Below are 23,026 nucleotides of genomic sequence, written 5' to 3'. Positions count from 1 at the left end.
CTCACACTGTAGGGATTCTTGGGCAGCAGAACAGGACCCTGATGCCCAGCCGTGGATAAGGTTTTTTGATAAAGAGCCCCCACCACCACCACCTCACCCCCATCTCTTCTCCTTCCTGATGCCTCCTCCATAAACAATGAAAAGTTAATGAAGAGGTAACTTAATGATGTAATGAATATGGCGGAGCCCAAGGTCAAAGCTGGCTACAGTCTGGAGCTGGGCACAAGACAGGGCCAGGTGATAACACACACAGTTTTAAATGCCTCTCTCTTTCTCACAATCACACACACACACACACACACACACACACACACACACACACACACACACACTGTCTCTGCATGCATGTAGAGCTAAATATTATTTGTCAACTGGCATTGAGAGAACAAAAAAAATGTTTCGACTTGTCTGCGTGGGTTCTAAGTGTAGAGGGCTGTTTCTGCATGTTTTTAACTTTGTGTGCATTTGCAGCTGTGTGTGTTTGTGGCTATTTGCATTCTCTTCTGTGTGCGTACAGTACACACAAATGTGAGTGTGTGTGTGTGTGTGTGTGTGTTTGACAGTACAGGGACTTGTGATGTTGAAGCTGGTGATTAAAAATTGAAAAGGTTTGAATGACACAGTAGAGAGTTTGGCGGAGCCAGGTAGGATCGATGGAGCTCTGGTGAATGGCCACTACCCCTACTTGTTGGGCTGGAGAGCACTTGGGAATGTGTAAGTGTGTGTGTTTGGGTGTGTGTATGTGTACATTATGCCTTTAAATAGTCTGCAAACCTATTACACTTTTAAAAGACAGTATTTTCCTGGCAGCACAGCACTTTTACCTCGAGTTTGCTTTACACCAGCCTCGCCACAATGTTAGAAAGTGTCTGGATTTGTGTGAACGTGTATCTGACAGTGGCTGCTTTTATCTCTAACAGTAAAGAAAATGCCAGCCCAACACATCCGATTCATTGGGAAAAGAAGTACACAAGTTAAATCAAAAGAAGAGGGGGAAAGGGCAGTGTATTGGAGAAGGGAAGATGATAAGAAAGGAGGGAGAGAATAGGAGTTCTAAGCGCGCAGCCTACCCAGCAGCCAGGTGCTCTCTGACTTCGATCTGTTTGGCCTCCGCCGGGCTAAAGAAGTGTCTACACCTCACTTTATCCCCTTATAGCCTCTCACACCACAACATATGGGGGAGGGGAGGAGGAGGCTGAGGGAGGGCTGAATGGAGAGGATGGAGAAGCAGGAAGGCATGGAAGGGAAAATGACAGCAAGAGGAAAAGAAGAAGAAGAAGAAGAAGGAATGGGGATGTTATTGAAAGACAAAGAACATTTTCATAGTGCAGGTTAACAACCTTAATGACTAAAATTAACTCCACTAAAACATCTAAATGATTATGACTAGGATTGGGAGTCTGGTGAACTAGCTTTGATAAATTACAATATAGCTCCCTCCTCTACTATCCTTCACCTTCAAACCTGTCTTTAGTCTGCTCTAAATAGAGTTTCTTTGGCTCTGCCCGTTGAGCTTAAACTCTACAAATTGCATTCTTTCATTCATCATAGCAGGTCCTCTTATGAAAAACTCTTGTTTAACTAAAACACAAATTTTCCACCTGCTCACATACTTTGGTCTGCCTGGTCAGAGGCTATGTTTAAGTAAAGTGTACTGCTGCATTTAGACATCACAGTGAACAGACATAGCCTGTTGCTGCAGCAGCAGATGTCAGAGAGTGAGAGCAAGTGTAAAGGCCAGCACAGGTCATGCTGGTGGCTCCCTTTCAGAATAAAATGGTTTTGCAGATTCCTCCTTTCTCACTTGAATCTCCAGGGAAAATAAGAATGTTTCTGCATATGTGTTTCTCATCATGATGTTATCACCAAAGCTTTTAATACAGTGCAGCTTCTTCTGGTGGCACTGTAAGGTCTTGTTTCCTCTCTGTGTATATAGTTGTACAACCATAAAAGGTTTTGTGATGAGTTTCTTTGCCTTTCATATTTGTAAAAGGCAAGAAGATATTTTTTTTGTTACTTCTGCACATACATGTTGCATATAGATAATATGTAATAGTTGGAACAGGTAGCACAGTCACATGACTGACTTTTTCTGTGTGTAAAAAGTTATTTCACTTCATGCCTTTCTGTGTGTGCATGTGTGTGTGTTACGTTACATTAGCAGCACTAGTGAAGTGTGACCAAGCCTTCCAATGTAACTCATTGATTCTTGTCCCACTAGTCTTTGCCCATGACATCTCTCACACTAACTCCTGTACTGAAATCCATTTGTTGATGTGCTTTCTGGTGGCTTATAGCAGGCTGCAGCAGCTGTAGTAGTGTACTTGCTCACAATCTTTGTCATGAGTCATTCTCCCCCTCTTTCTCGCAGGTTTGTCCTGTCAATCTCCTCTATGCGCTAAAAGCACACTATACTAAACTTAGCATCCCCAAGGCAATCTGTGATCCATCTGATCTGCTGGACAGCAGGCATGGTAATGTACTGGCACTGTGAGATATTATATTATAAGCATGGATACTCTATTATTAGATGATAAGAATAGAATATCTGCTGTGCTGTGTTTTATGAAGGTCAAAGAATTGAATCAGAAATATTTCATCGCTGACCTAGACTCTTTTGCATATTATTATATGATAACATGGGTTGCATTCTCATTTTAGAAACCATACTGGAGCCTGAATGTTGTTTTATTATGCAGCATATATGGTTTGTTTATGAAGAACACTTTGCAAAAGACCACACAGCAAAGATAAGATAAACATATGCTTTATTGTCTGGTTTCAATATGAATTTATCTTCCGTTTAGTGTCCGACCCTGCAGTTGCAGTCATAAGCAACTAAAGAAAGTCAGAAGTGCAGGAATGTGTGGAAATGTAGCTGCTAATGTGCTGACAGCTCACACCATGTCTGACTTCCTGTCCACGGACTTATCAAATCCATTTCTTTATAAGGAAATGTTACATTTTGTAAAAACCACTGTAGATCATGATCATATGGTCACCACGAGAGATTTGCTCGAGAGGTTGACAATCACAGAGTGCAACAGCATGCTCAACACATGTGGGTTTTGATCTGGCACTCATATCGCACAGTCTGATCTTCTAAGTTGCATCGATAGCCTGCGAAAAACGCCTGTGTATGTTGAGCGCCGTGTTAACTCCGGGTCATTTTGACAAGTGTAAACACTCAATCTCTCCATCAAATTCCATTAAACCCTGTAAGAACACAAACACACACTCCAAAAAGAAGCCCCCAAGCAGCAGCATTAAACAAGTGCTCTCATTTGAACATAAATAGTGTGATCTTACTCATAAATCACGCTGAGATTGAACATTTGGCCCGGGCAAAGGCTTCAGGTCTGCACACCCCTTCTGTAAACAGGTTCTCCTTCAGCCTCTCACAACTTCGAGTCGGTAGAAGTGTGAGACTCCCTGTTTGTGTGTGTAAATGTGTGTGCGTGTGCAAGGTTACCAGGCTTGATCCATTTTAAAAAGAGCCTTGCTGTAATCAAAAACAATAACCGCTCAAAGCGTAAACTCTTCCAAAGCCCCCCCTCCGCACTCCCCCACCCTCCCCTTGAAGTATGAAATAATATTCTGTGTGTGGGCCCTGGCCGAACGCTGAGAACGCAAACATTTCACAATAAAGTTGTTTAAATAAAGGCCTTGGCATAGATGGCTGGGAGATAGAGGACATGCTGCGTTAATTACAAGCGCCCGTTAAAATAAACCGCCGGTATAAAATATGACTCTCCCCCTCCTCCCATTCTTGGGGATTTGAACCTATAAAATGTCAGCGAGGTGTGTACCTCAGATGTGCTGTTTGGAGACCAAACACAACAGCAGCCTTTCTGGTTGGAGATTGGAAAAAAAAGAGAGATAGACAAAGAAAGAGAAAGAGGGGAAGGGGGGCAAGATCCACAAAAAAACACAACAGAGCTCTACAATCAACAAAGAAAGCAGTGTTTACTCTGCATTTAAAGACTTATGAATTCTTCTCGCCCCCGCCTTGCCGTTGCATGGCATTAACTGAAAGGGAAAATAGCCCAGTTAAGCACCCAGTTTATTATTCTTTAAACTCTTGTCTGAAAAGTAATATGCTTTAAAGGCACAGTGAATGTACTGGTGCTCTCCGCTCTGTATCTGTTTCTCTTACCAGGCGGTACGCTATGTGTGTGTGTGTGTGTAAGTGAGTAAAGTTACATCGCAAAGAGAGAGGCAGAGAGATGGATTATTTTTCCTGAAGCGTGGACTTAAGTTTCTGCTCCGTGCTGCTGGGTGGCCCACTCCTCTTTAGCCGTGTTAACATAAGAATAGAGGGGTGGCCAGGGGGTGAGGAAGGGGAGGGAGGGGTGGGGTAGCTGGGTAGCTGGTTTAAATTATTCTGCGCCTCCGCTGCTGCATAGCAGGAGCTGTTGTTATCCACTTAGAACATCAGACGATTTGTTCCTTCTCCCTCTCTCTTCTCTCCCTCTCTCAACCCTGTGGGCGTCTTTATCCGGGACCCTTTGTACCAGCGTTATGTTATAACTCCTGTCCCGGCCAGGGTGCACCTCATTCGCTGCCACTTGTTTGCTTTCCTGTCTTGCGTTTCTTTAATTCGGACAAAAATGCTTTTAAAATTTTGTTGAAATCTCGAGCAAATCCTCCATTTCTGATTCAAACCACTTCAAAAAAAGTAAGCTTTTTGCCAGTTGATTGGCGGGATGATGTGTTTTACCTCCAACTGAGCTAAACTAATCAAGCTCCCATTCTAGTGAAAGATTCTGCCCCCGTGAGGATTACCTCAAAAATCTAAATATCAAATGTTAACTCTCCGTACCGCGGGCTGTCATCCAAGCTCAGTGACGAGTGCTGTGACGCTCGCAGGCCCAGATGAGGAATGCAGTTATGAGGAGATGTTTGTATACATTCAGCCTGCGCCTTGGAAAGCAGCAATGGTAGTTGAGCACAGCTTAAAGACATCTGGATGCGATGAAATGCCATTTGTCTAAACAATCAAGAGTCTTACCAAAGCCACCCAACGTGCGCTGTGCTTTTAGTACATACTTGTGCAATGTGCTTCAACAGAAAGCGTTATTGACAAATATTTCATTGCGACAGCCTCATGGGATCTCAAAACGAGATTTTTTTTTTTGCATCATTCCAGCTTTCTGCTGTAAACATAAAGCATTTGTGACGGCTGTGTACTTGAGGATGGATGAGATGTGGGGAAGATCATTTTAAGGGGGGGAAGGTGAAAATAAAGTGAGACATTAAACCACGTTGGCATTTGATTATAAACAAGACTGAGGCAAATCACTAAGATTATAATCTAAATACCTAAATTTAATGCTCATTCTGACTGAGTAATAACCACTCATATTTTGTGGTCGACCACCAGGAATAACTGCTTCAAAGCATTCAAGAGAAGTTTAACCCATTGAGTTACCTCATCATGGAATGCAGTGGACATAACTTTTCTAACAAGTCTAGATCTATGATTACTGTCATCTGCACAGTCATATTTGATTGGATGTCTATAAGCCAATCACAGTGTTCCACATAATCTAAAGTAGCCTCATAGAGTCACACCTCCTTTGTTTAGCAAAGACATATTTTAACCTATTGATCATATTGGTATCACAAACAGTTTGTGTTTAAACTGTAAATTAAATATGACATGTTTTAATATTCATACATGTCAAAATATCATATGCTTTTACTGAAGTTTGCTGGGTGGTGTTATTGATGATGTACAAATAAAATTTAACTCGGGAGACTTTGAGCATAAAACCCTGATTCCAGAAAAGTTTGGATGTCTAAAACATAAATAAAACAAGATGCAATCGCCTTCTAATCCTTTTTTGACATGTATTCATGTATTAATATTCATTTTCAAACTCATACTTTTTTTTGTTAACATAGACTTCTGAATTTGATGCATTCTGTTTTTTATTTACATTTTACACAGTGTCCCATCTTTTTTAAAATGAGTGTTGTTTATTGCATTTAAAGCATCACTTTAATTATTGATATGGGACTACCATTCATACCATTCATAAACGCATGGTTTGTTTGTTGATTCAAAGGTCTTGTAATTTTTACCATTGGGTGGTTTCCTGCACTTAGAATCTCTGTCCATTGAAATGGAAAAAAACAAACAAACAGATAAAGTTTTGTAATCACATTTTACAGGACTAATGATTAAGAAGCGCATTTAGAGTGGAACCCCCTATACAATTGTGTGTGTGTGTGTGTGTGTGTGTGTGTTTGGAAAATAATTGGTATGTGTTAAATGAATTTGACTTTCAAAAAAATACAAGATCAACATGTTTGGAAGGATTTCTATGCAGGCAAAGACACGAGATCACAAGATAAACACTCAGACAGAGAATGAGGCATCGTCTGTCAAAAGAAATGCCACACCTATAGATTTATTTTCCACTTAATTCCATTTAAACAAATGTTCTGGGCAGTCGTGGCAGCCAGTGCTCTGACTATGCCAGTGGTGTGTGTGTGTGTGTGTGTGTGTGTGGTAGTGAAGGGGGCAGGCAGACATGACTAGGATAATAAGCGTCATGGAATCTAATCAGATTTCTAAGAGGAATTGATTGTTGTGAGGCAGCCGGTGCAGGAGTGGGGTTGACAATAAGCTGAAATATAAGTGTTAATTTTTATGCTAATCCTCTGGCATCTCTGTGTGATGCAATTTGGTCCAGCAGCCCCTCGACTTTGCGCCGCAGATATGAAATTGTCCCGTGCACAGAGAAAATGTCAGCTTGCCAGACCCTGAAAGCTTGTAATTTATTAGGTATGTTTCTATTAGTATGTGTCACAGTTGTTAGGGAGCCACATGCGCAGGCAGGCAGCCACACCACCTCGTTCTCTCTCTCCCTCCCTTCCCCTCTCTTTCTCTATATCTCACTCTTCCTAGTCCTCCAACCCAACTCGCCTCATCCTCCTTTCTCCATCTTTTTTTTTTCCTCCCTGCATTGCCATCCACTTTTTTAGCACACACACAATGGCACACACCATGCTTGTTCTTAAGATGGTCTCGGCTCAGTGGCTGCTACACTGGGGCCTTAATGTATTATCATATATCGGGTGGTCCTTGCCCCCTGGACAAAAGGCTATTTAATACAATTTAATGACATTCCCAAGAATGAGGGAGGGGGGGTTAGAAAGTGAGGGATAGAGTAAGAGAATAAAGGAGAGAGGGAGGGAGGGAAGGGGGAAAGAGGAGAATAAAAAAGAAAGGCAGAGGCCCAGATGAAAATAGCATCTGTGTTTTTCATGGCTCGCCCATGCAAACATTGCAGTGTAAAATGTGTGACTTTCCCTCCTCTTTCTCTCTGGATCTCTGCCTCTACCTGCAGAATCACATTGAGAGGGGGTGGCAGTGGGAGTTGTCCAGGCCTGGCAGGTGCTCAAGGTGCTTCAACTAGTGGAAGAAATGAACTAAAACTAGAAATGCCACAATGTAAAAGTGCAGGTATAAACCTTAAAATGTTCATGTTCAGTAAACATGATTTAAAATAAATGTAATGGCAACGATTTAACAGGTTTTTGAAAAATCAACATAAGATAGATAGATAGATAGACAGACAGACAGACAGACAGACAGACAGACAGACAGACAGACAGACAGACAGACAGACAGACAGACAGACTTTATTTATCCCAAGCTGGGAAATTACAGTGTAGCAGCAGCATTACACACAGAGACAATAACAACACAATTAAATAAAAAGAACAACCTAGGCATACTTCAAGCAATAAAATATAAAAATACAATGAAAATACAATAAAAAATTAAGTGTCTAAAGAAGGAGTATGTATTAGGGAGTAGAATAGAATAGAATTCCAGTGCAGAATAAATATGAATATACAGTATAAAAATAAAAATGTTGGTGCTATGAAACAAATAAAGTGCAATGAACAGTGGACATAAAAAAAAAAAACGGAACATATTGATTAAGAGCGGCACTCGGGGAGCGCAGACCTCCGCCAATGCTGTGACACGTATGTCTAACAATAGTAAAAAAATAATAAATCAATCCACATCGTGATTGGGATCCACTCGAAAACGTAATCTTCCTTCGTCCATGCTACACTTCTAAGTTTCATGAAATTCAGGTTGATAATCTGTAATCCTGGGAGGTAGGCTACTTCTCCGTCAACAAACCTAATAACTGTAATCAAATATTTGAAAGGAAAAATTCAAATAGTTTATACATTTTAATAATTTTTATATTTATTCAAATTGAGGTATACAGTAAGAAATTATACACATTTATTCAACACTAGCGTTCCCCTGATTCTCCCTCCATGTAATACAATGAAGGGGTGTAAAAAGGAAGCAGAAAACAGCGCCAATAACCAACAAACCAATAAAACAATGGGATTTATGAGCAGCCGAGAAGGATCTCACAAATAAGCCGTCCTGTTTGTATTTCTCGCACTTTCAATAACTGTAGAAATACAAACTTAGCCACTCTATTCCAATGTTTTAATAGAAAAAAATAATTATAAAAATTACATATAATATATTTTTTTTACCAATTCAGGTGAGACATACTGCAATACTTTGTGCTCCAAATTGAATGAAAATATATAAATTTTACTAAAGAGTTTTTCAGTCCAAGGTTTGTTTTGTTTTCTTTAGGATCCTTCTGCTTACTGAGAAAAGAGACAGATTAAGTAGCAAAGCGGAGCTGTTTGGTGGAGGGTGTTTGCTTTTCTGATTCAATCGTTGAGTAAATGTACCAGTCCTCCATAGTTGGAGTCAAAGCTTAGTGGACCAAGCTAGACAACTAGTGAGTAAGCAGAAAGCCTCAGTGCCTGTAAATAAAAAGTGGCGGTAAATAATCACCATCCTGACCGATGGATATGTTCAGACAACACACTTTGTTAAGGTTAGAGAAAGAATGTGGTTTTGGTTGAATGTTGTAAAAGTCAACATTGACACAAAGCAGGACGTGTTTATGCTGTTGATGTTTGACCAAAGCACGGTCTTTGCCTAACCAAAGTGTTTTTTAAAGCTGGACCTAACCACGTGCAACGCAACTCTCTCATGTCTCTGAGTCCTGTGAATGAGAATTTCGTGGACTGGAAAAAAATGTTGTTAGTGAACATAATCCATGCAGCTGTTTCCTCAATATTTAAACCTAATTATGTGGAGACGGGGTTGCTGGGACTTGTATTATTCATATACCACCAGTAACCACAGGTGTCATCAAATCAACATGAAATCTTAACAAATACCCCTTAATAAAAACAGTGTCACTTTTCTGAGCGAAACAGTATTTTTTTGAAATTGTATTAACATGTAATCATGATTTTAATATTGGCCCTAGCTAGTTAGTTTGTGTTATTTTGGAGTTTTAAACATACAAAAGGCAAGGTAAAGCAAAATGTAAAAAAAATAGTGCCAATTGCCATCTACTGCAGTTAATACACTGACAATGGAGAGTACATCATACAACCTGACTTCAATAAACCCAAGCAATGCTTTAAAAACATCTATCTTTTGTTAACCGATGAGTAAATTATGAATCCCCAAACAAACTAGTTACTGTAGCTGTGAAATGAAATAAAAAATACAGTAGTTCCCTATATTGTAGTGAAATATAAAGTAGCATGGAATTAAAAACCCAACTAAACTACTTCAAAATTTTACTAAAATTCAGTCCTTTAAAAAATATACTTTCACCACCACCACCACCACCTGTAGTAAGCCAAATACAATCAGTTTGACAGAGATGTCATCTGTGAGGAATAACAGAGAAAGATCCAGGAATGAACACTATATTTTAACATTTATTTTTTGCAAACCCTTTTCTTTTTCCAGTTCTATTGTGTTCTATTCTTAGTCATTGCTCTCTTTATGTTTAAACACTGTTAAAATGGCTGAGCTCCCTGCTCATATGTTGAGTGGTACCAGAAAGCCAGTCAAAACTGTACTCAGTGGGCCCAGAAAACACACTGAAAGGTTTGGATGCAATTCACATATAGGTCAATTAAATGCAACAACATCTGCTCTCTCCCTACCATTTGCATATAGCATTCATATGTTAATGATGTCCCTTGTTTTTTTTTCTGCATGTGTGTATGTGCATGTGTGTTTGTGTGCGCTATTTGTTTCTCTCTGTGTGTATTTTTTTTCCTGTACTTCCTCCCCTCCTCCCAGTCTCTTTGTATCGCCAAACAAAAAGAGATGCAGAAAATTTGGATTCATACTTCCCTTTTCGAGAAAAAAAAACAAAAAACAGATACTCCCGTCCTATTTTCACTTCCTCTTGCCTGACGATTAAAGGGGAGGTTAGACGAGTGCCACAGTTGTTCCATTGCCGTGCCCCTGATTTCAACAAGAAGCCCCTTTAACAGCAGAGAAGGCAAGGCCCTCTCTCTTCCCCAAGCAGCTTAATGCCTTATAAATCAATGATGACACAGATGGACTAGCGATAATCTATTTAGAATGCCTCACAGCAAATATTGTTGTGCAGATGATTAGACTGCCAGTTATTTTAACTCAGACCCCTAAACCCAATCTTCCGCTTCTCATAATGCTCCTCAGATTTATAGTGGTAATTTGGGATTTGATATTTTTGTTATTTGATATAAATTTGGCAAGAAAGACATGTTCAAAATGGTGGAAATTAAAAGTGAAATCAGGTTGTTACAGGGTGCCTCCATGATTGTGTGTGCATGTGTGTGTAAGACAGAGTGTGTGTGTGTGTGTGTGTGTGTGTGTGTCTTGGGTGGCATGGGCAGCTTGAGGAACAAAAGACATGAAGAGGTGCTGCTGTCTGTGCCAAGGCCATAATGATAAGGCATGTTTCTTTAAAGAAGGGGGAGACAGACCTTTAGCAGAATTGTATCTCCAGGGCATTTGTGTGTGTTAGTGTGTGTGTGTGTTAGTGTGTGTGTGTGTGTGTGTGTGTGTGTGTGTGTTAGACAGTCTAGTGACACAAGGGGGGTTAATGGCAATCCAGGGTCTCTGCCCCTTTTCATGGTCGATGGGTCTCAATTTAGCGTGTGAGGGTGAGGAGGAGGAGGAGGAGGAAGAGAAGAGAAGAGGAGGAGGAGGAGGAGTGCAAAAATGAAGTGGAGGTTGTCAGACGTAGCAGCTGCTCGGAGGCCCTGATAAATATAAGCCCTTATTGATCGGTTGAAAATGAAAGATCCCCGAGTGGCGTGCAGTATTTAGCTTCTTGTCTGCCTCGTGTCAGCGGTGGCCTTGCCCTGGAGGGATAGATTTTCAGCTGTGCCTCCGGGCACCGCAGCGCTCTGGCTTTGATTTCATCTTTAACCTTTTTCGGCTGCGTTCCCTTGACCTCTGCAGCGTCGCTCGCTGAATTTGTTAGATTTTCATCTTGACACGGACCCCTCCCCTCCCCCCCCACCACATCTTCTTCTTCCTCGCCACCCATCACTGTCTTCTTCTGCAGCCCGCATCCCCTGTCCATCTTCCTCCTCCTCGCCTCTTCAGGTCTATATTTCATTATCACCTCCTCTCCTAATCTTTCCGCTCCTCTGTTTCTCCCTCTAGGTGGCCATTCCAGTAAGCAGTAGTCAGTCAGGAGTGACAGTGAGAGGCCACTTGATCCTAACAGACAGCTTGCACTCCAGTATGCAGTTGGTGTGTTAAGGTAAGCTCACACACAATTCCTATCTGAGCCTGTAGTAAACTGTCCTAAACTTTTTTCAGCTTGTTCTCCTGAACAGTTTGTATGATTTTCTCTGAAAATAATGCTCTGGAATCCGAAGGTATCCCACAAAATTTTGTGGGAATGTAATATTGAACTTGGTTTAAACCCCCATCTTTGATTGTTGGATGTTATGTCCACAAGTAGTGTTTTTTTTTAAAGCTTTTCCGAATCTCAGAAAGATGTTTTGGTGCCTAAACCCAACGATGTTGCAGCATTAACAACTTGTTTAAATCAGGGATGGTAATGTTCTGTACTGTAACTGTGGTCGTCAAATTACAACGATGACTTGAAAACAACGCTCATCACATGTTGGATATCGGACAAACCGTGCTGCAAAATTTTTTCTTAGGAAATCATACGAACCCCTTCATGAGAATATGTTGAGATTTTTCACATTTTTCTAAACCCTGTATGATATTTGCTTCTCGCACTGTAACGATAAAAGAACAAGACACATACACACAAATAAATGCACACATACGCTCACACACTCCAACTGTTCGTCATTCGCTCACCATTTAGTCTTATCCCCAAAGGCACTCTGTCTTAAACCAAAACACACACACACACACACACACACACACACACACACACACAGTCACACAGCTACAGTACACTGCTGCTATGTGCGCAGACAGAACTTGTAACAATCTGGATTGTGATAATCTATGATAATCATCCACCACATGCCACCTAAAAACGCACATGGGTGGCATTCAACACCCACACTGGCACATTGCTTCAGTGCATCTCGCCTCCCTCTGCCGCTCTCCCCAATGTCACTACCTCCAGCGTCAATGTCACCACTCTGCTCCTTATTTCTCTTTTATGTATGAGGAGGCTTGCGCTGTAACACACCATGAGGGCTAAAAAGGAAGGAATCTTGAACAATTTATGTTTGGCATTAGTGTAATTGAATCCCACTCGTATATCAAAGTAAGAAAGTTGCGAGGTGAGGTGATATAAATACAAGGTAGGGATCCATGAAAACACGGATCTGTCCCTCCCCTTTCCCTTGTCTTCCGAACAATGTCTCCCATCTCTTTTTTTATTCTCTCCCTCTCTCCCCTCCTTTAGCTAGATGGATGATAAATTCCCAGCCAGAGAGCCAGCAACAGCTGTTGGCAGACAGGCCTGATATGAGAATAGCAGCATAGGATGAGCAGGCATTAAAAATTAATATGCTATTTAGCCTAGGTGTATTTTAGGTATTTGACATTTTCATGTCCGGGACAGACTAAATTTATTCATAGTACAGAAAAAAAATAAAAAATAAAAAAATAAGAATAGAGGAATGGGTGTCGGGAGAGGGAGGAGGGTTGGGGGAGATAGAATGCAAGAACACTAACTGAAGGCCATTCTGGTTTTATGGTCACCCTGTTTCACCTTGCCTCCCACCAGGGTGGTGTAAGTGTTTGACTACATCTTATATGTCTGCTTCACAGTAGAATATGACTGGTAGGTAGTACTGATCACACCACACGTATGCGGAAACTCTTCTCCATCACTTTTATCTACACATGGAAGCAGTACAACAGCCGGGCTAACATTTAAATGTTTCCATATCCTGTTCAAAAACATGTGCAGTCCTCTCTCTGCTCCCTCCACTGTTCTGTTACATCAGAACTTTAATAGCCATTACCACACTATTCAAAGCAATTTTTTTTAATCGCAATTGTTTCAAAGAAAATGTTGGTATTGGAGCCTGACCTCACCAGAAAAATTGCAGAGTGGGATTTTTTTGCAGCCCCCAAGTATCTTAGGGTTTTGTTTACGAGTGTGGAGCGGGAGATGGACAGACAGTTTGCTGCAGCATCAGCAGTGATGCAGATGTTGTGGTGAAGGAGGAGCTGAGCCCGGAAAGGGAACCTCTTCATTTTCCAGTTCATGTGAATGGCAATGAGACAAATAGGGCCGCTGTGGCTCCGAAGGGTTGGTGGTTCGATCCCTGACCGACGCGGCCTACATGTCGAAGTATCCTTGAGCAAGATACTGAACCCCAAATTGCTCCCGATGCTGTGTTCATTGGTGAATGTGAATGAATTCCCAATGGTGGCAGGTGGGACCGTTTAGGGTAGCCTCTGCCACCAGTATGAATGTGTGTGTGAAAGGGTGAATGAGCGCAGTCTGTAGTGTAAAACGCTTTGAGTGGTCGCAAAGCGACTAGAAAAGCGCTATATAAGTGCAGGTCCATCCATTTACCATGGCTGGTAACAAATGTATAGGTTTTGTGATGGTCCACCAGCCCAACAATGTAGCAGTGACCAGGATTCATCCCAGTATGCTGGACCAAAGTGAAAACAAAGTGCGATATCAATATTGAAAGACATGGGGACTATTTCATTGCACAGCTTGACATGGACTTAGTCCCACCCCTGGAGCTGATTAGCTAATTGTTAATCACCCTGCCGTGCTTATTGGATCAAATATTTTGCCGAATGCATTGGTCTGGGTCCAGGTAACGGGTGTAATGTTTCTAAAGCTTTCCGCCTCATTTCATGGCCTTCCTCAGTGGATACAGTTGTTCAGGTGTCATAGAGAGTTGTAAAGGTGAGCTAGGAATTTATTTATTTACTTGACAACAGGTGGTAGTACACAGGTAAGATCTTAACACCTGTCCATCCTAAAACAGAGACATTAGAGAGATATAAGCCTGTCCATTATCATGTGGCCAATACTCCACACGGTCACATGTTAATAATTGGACTCTGTAATGAGAATTTCTTGTCAAGCATGTATTCACATTTTTCTGACAAGCAAACTCTTGCAGCATGTGAGTAATATCTATTTTCTTTCAGACATAAAGGTAGAAGTAGCATGACTTTATGCTACAAAACAGTTTTTTGTATCCATTCTCCTAACTTTAACTGTAGTCTTGGCAGGTAAGGAACATTTTTTATTGGATTATTTAAAACGATATATCAAGTATTCTGGATGGTGATGTGAACAGTACTCAAAGATGCACAGAACATTTGAGTTGCATGTTGATGAGGAGCAAGATATACTGTAGTAGAGTAGCAATATTCAGTATTGTTATTTTTCCAGATTAGAAACTTAAACGCCAGCTGTCATTACAGACAAAATACTCAGCAAAGTAAACTTTACATTCTGTTCAATTATAAACATGATGAAATGCAATTCTGCTGCAAATTACACCATACACACAGAAATGTATGATTTTGGCAGGATATTGATATGATGGATTTTTATGTTGTAAATATTTTGGTCTCGAGTCTCTGACTGTCTTTCCGATGGCCGAGGATTAGGAGCTTCTCCGCTGCTACTGAGTCACTGTTCGGCAGTCAAACACAAGACCCCTGGAGGTCCAGACAGCAAAAGTACAAGTCCCATGCTGAGCCATGCTAGGACAGTCCTCTCTCTTTATCACTCCCTCTCTCCGTCTCTCCGTCTCTCCCTCCCCCCTTAGTGATTAATGGCTAATGCTGCTCTAGTACATCTCTATATCCCTCCTCATCCCTCCCTCGCTAATCGTTGTGAAATCTTAGACATGGCCTGGATTTGGCCTCCTGGAGAAAGAGGGGGGTTGGATTGGATTGGGGAGGAGGGCAATTTCCACCTCCCACAGCATCCATATCACTTTTGACTTTGTTCTTCAGTGATATGCCATTGCTTTCCTGTCTTTATATACACTACTGGTCAAACGTTTTAGAACACACCAACTTTTCCAGAATTTAATTGAAAATGATGCAGTTTAATGTCTCAGTGTACTCTGAAACGAATGCACATTTGCAACATTTAAAATTCTTTATTGAGCATGATAGTGTTTTGAAAGTAAAAAAAAAGATTCAAAATCACATATTATGTTGGACTAAAGGACTAAAAAAAGACACAAAATGACAAAAAAAAGACACCAAAAGACACAAAATGACAAAAAAAGACACAAAATGACAAAAAAAGACACCAAAAGACACAAAATGACAAAAAAAGACACAAAATGACTTACAAAGACTTGAAAAGAATTCAAAAATGGACAAAATAGCCCAAGACTCCATAGAGTTAAGTTGTTAACCCATTTCTTGTTCCCTGAAAAACATTATCTTTCAGTTTTGGTTAACCTTACCTTTTTTTATTTGCCTCTGGCAGTTCACCACTTACCTTTGTACCCTTTCAAGCTGTTCATTTGACTTGAACTGCTTGAATTTCAATAAAAAACTGGAAAAATTGGGGTGTTCTAAAACTTTTGACCGGTAGTGTACCTCTAAAAAACACATATTTTACACATTGTTTATAAAGAGAAAAAAATAGGTCAGTCAGTCAGTGAAGAGACACTTTCCTTCTCTGTACACCTGGGTGCAATACAACTCTATCAGTTTTAAGACACTTCAGAAAACAATTTTCTACAAATCACAATTCATGTCTTGTCTGAATGGATAATAAAATGTTTTCTTGTGAAAATGGACGACCACAATTCACTTCTCATTCAAACTAAATGACATCACAAGATGGAAGAATGTACAGCTGGGCTTTTTATGAGTTTGTGTGACCGCTGCCATATGCTGATCTAGGGTATAATACCAAATAATCTGAAAACATCAGTGATATATAACTAAATCATTTCATGATGATAAAACAACATACATTTTTCATACTCAGACTAATATTTTAATATGTCAAATGTTAAGTTTGCTAATGGCTGAGTTGATACCAGCTATTAGCTTTAGTTGATCTCTTTACAGAAGATGATTAACAGGCAAGAGAAAGTTGGGACCAAAAAAAAAAGCTCATATAATTTTTACAAGTATTCCTTGCACCTGATTTATAAAGAAGACCTGCAATCAAACTTTATTCTGACTCTCCTCACCCAAATCCAACACAATTTGTTGTTGTCCATACTTAAAATCAAGCTATGTTTAGGTTTTTTCATGAATTGCTACCTCTTATTCCAGAAATAAAAAAATAAAAAAACAGAACATAAAAGAAGTGTGACTTTGTTACAATGATGTAAAAAAAGCAAGGAGGTTTGGTGGTTCGTGCAAGAAGTGATTTGCATCTCAATGCTGCTTTATTTAAGCTTGACTACAATCTTTCCTTGACCCTAACCGAGTACTTTAAGTTACCTAAAACTGACTAAACCGTAGCCACAGAAATGTCCCAACAAGTGCACTAACCCATGCAACCACACAGGTAAATACTTCTTCCCCAACATTAGAATCGATAGGAGCGTTTCCTAAAATACCACCGCTATTGGTGACGGCTGGAGATCAACACGTCCTCAGACCTAAATGTGACAGTCATACTTTTAAACATGTGGTTAACATTGTGAAACTGCCGCAGATTGGTTAGGTTAGTAGGTATAAGAAAAGACCACGGCTAAAATATTGGGTAAAAATATATACAAATGTTACTTGTGTACCTAAGTAGGCTGCATAACGTAGTTACGTATGTGTGAGAATGTAATGAGCTGACGTAGATCACATAGCTGTGTTAACTTCATGTTGACTTTTGGTTTCACTCAGGACACGTAGTGGTCTTCAGGGTCAAAGTCTTGTGTTTGTTTGACCCATCCATCCATTTCGACCTCCTACCGTTCCCCCTTTACTGCTTACAGCCACAAGGGGTCACAACCACAACAAATAAATAGGCCATAATAAGCCACTTGCACAAATCAATTAACCAATCAATCATTGGGTCGTTTTTGGGGAGGACAATCTCAGTTGGCCATCTGCGTTTGTACTTTAGTGATCTCTTTTAGAAGTGAACAGGATGGGAATAAACTGATGCTTTATGATACAGATGATGTTTTGTTGCTCTGCATATTAATTACCAACAAAGAGTGATTGTCCACTGTGAAGGGATGATGCTGTCTTCACCTTCTGTCCAAGTCTATCCTACATTTGCTGGTAAAGCCTCTGAAAGGTGTCTGAAACTTCAGAAAATTTGGAGTGGAACTTGAGATAATGTTACTTTTGTCAGTACTTTACTATACTATGTAGTATACAGAAAGCCCTTTCATATACAGGAAAGGGCTTGCATGGCTTTAACCCATGCAATTATAACTACAGTGCATGCACCTGCGCTAACACACACATCATTTACAGCATCACAAAAGTATCACTTCTCATTGTCTTAATTTAGACCTTGGATTTAGCAATTACTCATCTTCCACCTTTTCCCTTTCTCCCTTTGTTTCAGTCTTTTTCACCTCTTTGTCTGCTAATTATTTTATTTCCTTTCCTTTTTATTCCACCTCATCCTCCCTCTCGCCTCTTTCCCTCCATCTCCATTGCTTCCACACTTGGCAGCAACTTCCCGTCGCAGCACTGCACAGCACTGTATATACACTGACTGTTATTACCTTGGGGAACGTTTAGCAGCTCTGTGTTTAACACCATATAACCTCCGCTACATCAGCAGCAGCAAGGCAGAGAAAAACCTGGGAGGTGGAAACCAGAGACGGCTTGTGTTAGGTGAGTGTTTGACTGATCACTACGATAAAGACGACAAGAGGGAGAGAGAGAGGGAGAGGGAGCATGTGACAAGCCTGCTTTATTTCAACCTATTGGATGATCAGTGATTCTTAAGGAGAGAGAAAATTTCTTGCGATATCTCTCACTACAAAGTAAATAGAAATCAAAGCCCTTCACGCTCCGAGACAGAAGCACTATATGAAAGAAACTATCTTAACAACCTCCTTCATTTCTGCTCTTTCTTCCTTCTGTACTTCCCATTGATTTCACGTAACCGGTGTTAAGTGAAACTATTTGAGAGGCAATGGATCCACTTGACTTACTGTCTCTAAGGTAAGCAGTGATTGGCTGCCAGTACGGTCAAATAAAGCCTCTAGCAAATCTATCTTTGATAGTATTTTTTGTGTTTTTTATCATTCCTAATTATGTGACCAGGCTTTGCTTGATATCCATTAAACTAATTAAAATAAAATGAAGACATCAAGTTAAGTTTTGTCCACTGAGTTGCCCACAGTTTGTGTGACGGTGTAGTTTTCAAAGAGTCACAATGGCCAATGTGCCTTTGAGTCTGCAGCCTCTTGGAAGATTACTGTCACTCCCTATCATTCAGATACCCCCACCCTCCCCTGGCTAACATATTGTACACCAGCCCCCCCTTTACATCCCCCTCTGCACCCCACTCGTCCCCCTTCTCTCTGATAGTGATCTGTGGGCGTTGATGTCTGTCTCAGAGGAGTTTTAGAGGGCTAGGAAGGCAACTTGACAGATAACAGGACTACCAAAGGAGTCAAAACTGAGTCATGTCCGTGTCCATCAATGTTCTTGAGGAGAAAAAGTCACGTAGACCAAACAATCGACAGCAGCGCTGGGAGAGACACTGTCAGGTGATTACAAAAAGAAAAAAAAAAAGGTTTAAAGACGCTGAGACATGAGCTCACACACACTTCCACACACATCCGTTCAGGGGTTTCTCTCTCCGTCCCACCATCCTCCCAGGATATCAGGTTGTAATTGATATATGGGCTTGACTGTCTCTCCCCACCTCACTGTCATACATGTGTGTGTGTGTGTGTTATCTAGATTTCACCCGTGATTCTTCCTATTGCCCTCTCTATGGGTTGACCTGCCACGTCTCCGTGCGGGATGGACAGAGATGGATGAGCGCAGGAAAAAAAAGAAAAGAAGTTGCGTCATTCCACAATTCCACAAAAGGCCTAATGTGTTATCAAAGTAACTTCCAGCATATTAGCGACAAGAAGCCCCAACCCCCTCATATCCTCTGTCCCCCCATCAGCACCCACCGCCTCCCTCTCCTCCTTTGTGGCATTGCTCGCTCGCCTCGGCAAGCTTCCTGAATTAAACTGCCGGCTTCCTGTTCTTTTATATGCACGGCCACATCTGGGGCGCCCGCTCGCAGGGCCCCGCCGCTTAATAACAATCACCTTCCCTTTCACTCGGCCCTGATTGTTTCTAATTCGCCCTGACAGATAGTAGCTGACAAGCCGCCCGCGCCTCCCTCCCTCCGTGACCCGAGCTCACTCAGCACACTTATAAGGCCTGTCATTTTTAATATTTGATTTTCACTTCGTAAAAAGTTATGTGTTTTAGAGCTGCCACAGCCACAGCCACCATCCCCGCCCCTCCTCCTCCCCAATCGTATGATGAAATCAGTATTTAACTGAAACCACGTCCAGTGGCCGTCCCTCCCTTCCCTCCTCGGCCCTTTTTACTTCGTCCTTTTTTTTTTTTTTAAACCTCCTGCTCTCCATCTCTTCTTCCTCCTCTTTCATTAATTGTCTTTCTCTCTTTTTGCCTTCATCATTTCCACCTTCTCCTTTCTTTCTGTCTCTTTCATTCAATCTCTTCCTCTCTCTTAGTTTGTGAAGACAAAGCAAGTGGGAGAATGTAGCAGTGGGATTGTACAGACTCATGTAAGCCAGTCTCTAACCCACAGTGAGCCACCTTTGCAGCCACATTCATCCAGGCGTATACAGTACAAAGCCACACGGCTAAGAACAGAGCTGTGTGTATTGACAAATAGCTGGCGTCCACATCCGTCCGTCAGACATGCAGCTTACTGGCTTCCAGCGTTATTTGCTTTCCATTGATTCCCATTAAAGGTATATGGAGCCATGTAAAATGCATATCAGGTAGGCTGATCATTAAATGAAAGGATGGATTCATCGACAGCTTGACGGATGACATTTTGCCGAGCGATCCATACAGCCCTTCAATGAAAACACAATTTGGAGCTTAAGACAAAGAAGAAAAAAAAGGAGAAAAAAACAGGCATTTAAGATGGAGAATGGGAGAAAGAAAATGATTACAAGATGGATTCACAGCAGTACGAAAAACCCATTGTTGTGCATTAACACAGCATTGAAGCAATCTTTTAAAACACTGACCCCGTTTTCTTTCTCAGATCACCTTTTTCGGCATTTCCTCAGAATTTGACAATTCATACTGAATATTGGTTTGAATCTAGTCGAGATATAAACCAACATTTAGTGCCAAAGCAGGAGAACCTGCACGTTGATGTAGGATGCAGAGGTCATGGTGGTGGATAAGCATGTTTTTGTTTTTTTAACTGGTTTTAAATGTAAACATTGACAGTTTTAACCAACTCTGAGTCACTGCAGCATGGGCAACACATGCATAGTTTATTTGGTGCCATCCCAGTATCCAAAAATGCCAAAAGTCCAAACGATTTCCCATTGGACTGGAAGCCCATTTGTCCAACAGCCCATTATTCCAAAAACAAAAGGCCACTGCTCTGAAGGCCCATTGCTATGAAAATCACACTCTCTGTAGTTTTTTGCTCTCAATATATTAGTGATTTGGACATACAAGTGATCATTTTAACTCAAACCATGATCTTTCCCAAACCCTAAACAAGTTATGGTATTTTTGCTGAAACCTAGCCAGACGTTAAGAACAGCGACATATTAATATTATTAAGGGAAAAGAACACCAAAGATAGTCAAATAGAACACCTGACGCTAAAGAATGGCAGTGCGTCATTATTGGTCATCAGACACAAATATGTTGGGCTAATGGGTTATCGCACCAATGGGCAGTCCCTGTTGAATCCCATGACCAGGATATTTACATGACACACACAAAAAATGATTGTTATTGAACGTAACTTGGATAGTTTTGTCCAATATCAGTATTTTCCAGAACCTTCCCATACAAATTACCATCGACAAACATGACAGTGTCCTAATCTGTCACTGCATTGGTTAAAGATTGCTCTCTGCATTAAAACTGCTTGGTTAGGGTGGTTTGGATGCAACTATTTAGTCTTTTGGGGGCTCATTTATCAGGCCTCTGCTGTTCAATGTTCAGAGGATGCATAAGATGCCCTAAAAATATTTACATTCATCATATTTAAGCACTAAATGAACCACTTCTGCTGGCACTTATTGTGAGGACAGTTTCCTGGGTCACATGGCTGCATTTCTCACCGTAAACATACATATCACTCTTCGTCAAGAAAATAATACCACAACAAAAAATCTATCATCAGATCACTAACTCCTCCACCAACTCTGCAAACATTTCGTTCTGTCATTGCAGTCAGCCTTGTGCACCCAAACATTGTCTAACAAACATGCCCCCCACCCCGCCCGCCCGCCCGCCCGCCAAGACATACTTCCATTTCGGGACACCGAGGTGCCCGAGGCGCACCCACTGCCAATCTCCGTCTTTACCCGACGACAAAAACACAACTAATTGGAGTACCACTGCATGTTTTCACTAAAGGCACAATTTAATTACATCTGAGCTGGGAATGAGTATTTTGGGAATGTCTGTATGTTCATTCAAACAAATGGAGCGAATGAAAAGCAATATTTGTTTTGCTTTGATTAGCAAACGGGCAGGGTAATTTGTTAAGGAGAAAATGAGTGAGGGCAGAAAATCTCTGTTTAACCCCCAGCTTTCCAGTGGTGGACGGCTCCCACTCTGTTTCACTCACACACACACACACACACACACACACACACACACACACTTCCTCTCTAAACGTTTGTGCCCCTTCCATCCTAAACATTAATGAACTTTTGCTCCTGGCTTTGTGACTCTGACCTCCCTTTTCTGCTCTCATTTTCTTATTTCTCTCCCTTTTCTTTTCTCCCTGATACCAAGTCTCTGTCCTGTGGTCCTCCTGTTCATAAATCCTTTATTAATAACTCAGTGAATAATGTAAAGAGTATTGTTTTCTCCAAGGTTGTATTAATAAACATGAATGAATTTATTTGTCTTCACCAAAGCATGATTAATGCACATTAATGCCTGGATATTGCTCACTCTGCCCTGCATCACCAAGCACATATCACCCCCACCCTGTCTCTGCCACCAAAAAAGAAAAAAAAAGACCTATCAACATTAAATATTTATGGCATAATATTAATGGTTTTGTAAAGAAAATAACAAGTTATTAATCCTCTGATTAACAACTGATTAACCTTTTTTATTAAACACGTGATCCGTGCATCATCGACTCAGGATATGTCGACTGACTGCGCTGCAGAATAATTATTTTTGTGTCTTTTCTAATTGCAAAAATCGCATGGCTGAACTATATGTGTGTGTATGTGTTTTTTTTTCCTCTTTTGCCTTGACACATGCACAGATACACAACTCACACTTGTTCAAACAACATGAGATGTATGTAGCCCAAGATTACAATGAGGGATAAAGGAAAGGAAGAAAATAAAACACACAAACATAACATAACTGGCACATTCTTTCACATTCAGGCAGAACAAGAGAAGCGCCTAAATTTAGCAGCAGATCTTTTTTAAAACAATGGGGTTTAATTCACATATCCGTTTATTCTGCAGTCACTGGCATGGGGTGGGAAAGTGGAGTGAAAACACGGCTGAAGGACAAAACACATTT

The 23,026-nt window shown here is 40.9% G+C and overlaps 1 protein-coding gene across 4 annotated transcripts in view; it reads left to right on the top strand.

Moving 5' to 3' along the window:
* znf536 (zinc finger protein 536) overlaps window positions 1-23,026 on the top strand; it is a 331,204-nt gene that overhangs the window by 157,812 nt on the left and 150,366 nt on the right. For all 4 annotated transcript variants that reach the window (XM_059351790.1, XM_059351771.1, XM_059351798.1 and 1 more), the window contains one exon: window positions 11,534-11,633. The gene's annotated coding sequence lies outside the window, so the exon portion shown is untranslated. The remainder of the gene's footprint in view (window positions 1-11,533; window positions 11,634-23,026) is intronic.

Source organism: Centropristis striata, chromosome 2 (genome assembly GCF_030273125.1).
Source record: "Centropristis striata isolate RG_2023a ecotype Rhode Island chromosome 2, C.striata_1.0, whole genome shotgun sequence".
Classification (NCBI taxonomy): domain Eukaryota; kingdom Metazoa; phylum Chordata; class Actinopteri; order Perciformes; family Serranidae; genus Centropristis; species Centropristis striata.
Note: the sequence above shows the minus strand (reverse complement) of the source record. Positions and strands in the feature narration are given on the sequence as shown.